The sequence below is a fragment of the Rhipicephalus microplus genome, unplaced genomic scaffold (genome assembly GCF_043290135.1).
Source record: "Rhipicephalus microplus isolate Deutch F79 unplaced genomic scaffold, USDA_Rmic scaffold_591, whole genome shotgun sequence".
In the NCBI taxonomy this organism is placed as follows: Eukaryota; Metazoa; Arthropoda; class Arachnida; order Ixodida; family Ixodidae; genus Rhipicephalus; species Rhipicephalus microplus.
The window spans coordinates 17,501-21,958 of record NW_027465150.1 but is presented as its reverse complement, the minus strand read 5'-3'; the positions used below and the strand labels follow the sequence as shown (position 1 = coordinate 21,958).

Sequence of the window (4,458 nt, the reverse complement as noted above, 5' to 3'; positions counted from 1 at the left end):
TCTGCTCCAGGGGAATCCACGGCAGTCGTCTGCAGCCTCATCCGCTTGATGCGTTAGGGGCTGGTTGTCGGACGGTGCCGTTTTACCACGATATCGAGGTGTGTTCCGTGTCGTCCTCGGGCGATTCAGATGCGAAAGCGCCGAAGACGCGGGCGTGACCCGTCGTCTGGCGGCTTTGCAGTCTCGGCTCCGTTGCTAGTTCCGGCCGGTCCACCGACAGTGCAGCGGGCTTGGGCAACCCGCACGGCGCGACCGAGTCGATGCAACGAAAAAGAGCGAGCATGAACGTGCTTCTTGCCGCACGGCTCCCACTCGTCTTTCGGGAAGGTTGTGCCGTAGCGAGCTCGAACGCCGTCATCTCGGAGTGCAAAATAAGCGTGTTGGGGCGCCTGAAGGTGGCCTCCGCCGCACACAGACTGCGTCCGGCCCGCCGAAGGCGAGGACGGACGCGCAGTCGAACGATTACCTGGTTGATCCTGCCAGTAATCATATGCTTGTCTCAAAGATTAAGCCATGCATGTCTAAGTACATGCCGAAATAAGGCGAAACCGCGAATGGCTCATTAAATCAGTTATGGTTCCTTAGATCGTTTCTTCCTACTTGGATAACTGTGGCAATTCTAGAGCTAATACATGCAGTGAGCCTGGAGCCCTTTGGGTAACGGGTGCTTTTATTAGACCAAGATCGATCGGGTTTCGGCCCGTATTGTGTGGTGACTCTGGATAACTTTGTGCTGATCGCATGGCCACGAGCCGGCGACGTTTCTTTCAAGTGTCTGCCTTATCAACTTTCGATGGTAGGTTACTTGCTTACCATGGTTGTTACGGGTAACGGAGAATCAGGGTTCGATTCCGGAGAGGGAGCCTGAGAAACGGCTACCACATCCAAGGAAGGCAGCAGGCGCGCAAATTACCCACTCCCGGCACGGGGAGGTAGTGACGAAAAATAACAATACGGGACTCTTTTGAGGCCCCGTAATTGAAATGAGTACACTCTAAATCCTTTAACGAGGATCAATTGGAGGGCAAGTCTGGTGCCAGCAGCCGCGGTAATTCCAGCTCCAATAGCGTATACTAAAGCTGCTGCGGTTAAAAAGCTCGTAGTTGGATCTCAGTTCCAGACGAGTAGTGCATCTACCCGATGCGACGGCTCGGACTGAACATCATGCCGGTTCTTTCTTGGTGCACTTCATTGTGTGCCTCGAGATGGCCGGTGCTTTTACTTTGAAAAAATTAGAGTGCTCAACGCAGGCGAGTCGCCTGAATAAACTTGCATGGAATAATAGAACAAGACCTCGTTTCTGTTCTGTTGGTTTTTGGAATACGAGGTAATGATTAAGAGGGACGGACGGGGGCATTCGTATTGCGGCGCTAGAGGTGAAATTCTTGGACCGTCGCAAGACGAACTACTGCGAAAGCATTTGCCAAGAATGTTTTCATTGATCAAGAACGAAAGTCAGAGGTTCGAAGGCGATCAGATACCGCCCTAGTTCTGACCATAAACGATGCCAACCAGCGATCCGCCTGAGTTACTCAAATGACTCGGCGGGCAGCTTCCGGGAAACCAAAGTATTTGGGTTCCGGGGGAAGTATGGTTGCAAAGCTGAAACTTAAAGGAATTGACGGAAGGGCACCACCAGGAGTGGAGCCTGCGGCTTAATTTGACTCAACACGGGAAAACTTACCCGGCCCGGACACTGGGAGGATTGACAGATTGAGAGCTCTTTCTTGATTCGGTGGATGGTGGTGCATGGCCGTTCTTAGTTGGTGGAGCGATTTGTCTGGTTAATTCCGATAACGAACGAGACTCTAGCCTATTAAATAGGTGCGGGGTTCCCAGCACCTTACAACCTTCTTAGAGGGACAAGCGGCTCCTAGCCGCACGAAACAGAGCAATAACAGGTCTGTGATGCCCTTAGATGTCCGGGGCCGCACGCGCGCTACACTGAAGGAAGCAGCGTGTCTTTATCCCTGTCTGAAAAGACTGGGTAACCCGTGGAACTTCTTTCGTGATTGGGATAGGGGCTTGCAATTGTTCCCCTTGAACGAGGAATTCCCAGTAAGCGCGAGTCATAAGCTCGCGTTGATTACGTCCCTGCCCTTTGTACACACCGCCCGTCGCTACTACCGATTGAATGATTTAGTGAGGTCTTCGGACCGATGTCCGGCGCGGCCTTTCGGTTGCGCCGGTCTGTTGGAAAGATGACCAAACTTGATCATTTAGAGGAAGTAAAAGTCGTAACAAGGTTTCCGTAGGTGAACCTGCGGAAGGATCATTAACGGATTGTGAAGGGTGAGCGCCTCAGCTGCGTCTGCGCCCGACACTTTCTGCCGCTGACCCCGTTTGGACGCGGGGTCGGCTTTTCCCCACGGGGCTGCCTGAATGTGGAGCGGCACCCCGTGACAAATTGTTGCGCCCAGCGGACGCCAACACCGCGACCTTGGACGGTCGGCCAGGTGGCGGACGCGGGTACAAACGGCGCAACGCACTCATAGGTCGGCTTTCGACCCGCCACTGCACCGTGGCTCGAAGCGCTCGAAATGCGCGACCCGACCGCTGCGGGACCGCCTAGTACTGTAAACAGGAGCGGCGGAGCGCGAACGGCGAGTCGTGGTTACGTCGGTAGAAGGCGAGGCTGCGCGTTCCCGAAACGCCAGCCGAGTGCCCTCCCGACCGTTCGAGCGTGCAAGAACGAGACCCGACAATCGCGCGGCGACTGCCAAGTACGAGAGGAACGGCACAAGCGTCGGCGGTCGGTCAAGGAACTGGCGATGTGACGGGTCCGCTGTGCACCAGTGCATACCGTCCCGCCGTCCGCGGCAAGCGCCTCCGCGTCCTCGGGTGACGGAGGCTGCCGGTCGGTTCTTGCAGGCGAGGGATCTCGCTGGCACCGGTTCGCGTTGACGCGCGGCCGGTCATGGCACGGCGATGCGACGGCCGAGGTGCGCAGTACTCGATGGAGGAACCGCACGCTCCGATGACCGTCCCGCCCTCCGCGGCGTATGCGTACCGACCGTAATGGTTGCAGCAGCGCCGGCCGGCTTTTGAATTCGCCACACGAAACACGGTGCGAGATCGCGGTTAGGGGAGCGTCGACGTTGCCAGGCGTTTTGCTTGCTGCCGAGGGAAAGGCGGCACGGCCACGTCGCGCTCGTCGCGATTAGCGGGTCTGCGCGCTTTGGGAAGGTGCCGCAACGACTTGCCGAAAGAGGAAGCACGGAAGAACGAGGGACTTGGACGTCCCGACAATTGAACGCACTTGCGGCCAGGCCCTTGCTGGCTTCGTTCTTCCGCCTCGAGTAGGCTCGTACGCGGCTCCGGCGCCGAAAGTGGTCCTTGGCACCGACTTCGGTGGACGTGGGAAGTGCCGCGCAAGTACGGCGCGCCTGGCTCCACCTGTTGGCTAAAGTAGGCAGCCGGATCGGCATTTTGGTGTGCGGTGGCAAACCGTGGATGCGAAAAAAGCTTGTGCGATTTCGTGGAACAAAAAGCGGGGGTCCCCCTTTTTATGCGGAGGAGACCGACCCGCCTGCCGTGGTGAACCGCGACGCCACGGTAAAAACGGGAGAGGCTTGTCGATGGGACCGTGCATCCCGCGCTCCACGGAGGCCGGGAGGCGGCCGCCCGAGGAAATGTGTAGCCGTCGAGGCCCGCATCTGCGTGCACTCTTATCCAAATGGGTGTACCGCAGGCATTTTCTGGTTAGGCGGGCCAATGAGAGCGAGCACACAACGATACCTACGGGTCCGGCTTGGAGAACCGGCTTCGACGCCTCCCGAGTATTTATAGAGGGGTGGACCACGAAAGCACTCGCAAGTAGCGAAAGCGAAACGCCGTCCGAAACACACCGTTTGCTCGATTTGCGGCAGCCGAAAAAGGCGCGGCAGAGTTTTGGAGTCCAAGCGTGCGCTGAAAAGCGCCCTTCTTGGCCACTGTTTGGCCGAGTGCCAGAAACGTTTGGTTTTGACTGTACGGAATTGAACAAACACTTTTTCACGACTCTAAGCGGTGGATCACTCGGTTCTCGGGTCGATGAAGAACGCAGCCAGCTGCGAGACTTGGTGTGAATTGCAGGACACACTGAGCACTGATTCTTTGAACGCACATTGCGGCCTTGGGTCTTCCCTTGGCTTCGTCTGTCTGAGGGTCGGATCACATATCAAGAGAGCCTTCGGCGCACAAGGGAACGTGAGCCGTCGACTCGTTTTGACCGCGTCGGCAACACGGACAGCACGCTGAACACCTCACAGCGAGCGCCAACAGCGGCCACTCAAGGGCGAGACGGTGGCGACCGTCGTGCCAGAGCCCAACCGAAACGGGGGCGACCGACTGCATTGAGGATGTGGCACCTCGTTGAGACCGCCGCAGGACTTCGAGTCGGAAGGAAGCCTGCAGGGAAAGTGCGGTCGAGGTTGCGTACTCCTCTCTGCGACCGGGCGCGCAAGAGCTGCGAGAGCC

General features: G+C 57.5%; 2 non-coding genes across 2 annotated transcripts; both read left to right on the top strand.

The window, feature by feature from the left end:
* The first annotated feature begins 463 nt into the window (after positions 1–463).
* On the top strand, positions 464–2,278 carry LOC142795247 (small subunit ribosomal RNA). Its single transcript, XR_012892885.1, has one exon. It is a non-coding gene; the product is annotated as a small subunit ribosomal RNA (ribosomal RNA).
* Positions 2,279–3,997: 1,719 nt separating this feature from the next.
* On the top strand, positions 3,998–4,150 carry LOC142795245 (5.8S ribosomal RNA). Its single transcript, XR_012892883.1, has one exon. It is a non-coding gene; the product is annotated as a 5.8S ribosomal RNA (ribosomal RNA).
* The last annotated feature ends 308 nt before the right edge of the window (positions 4,151–4,458 follow it).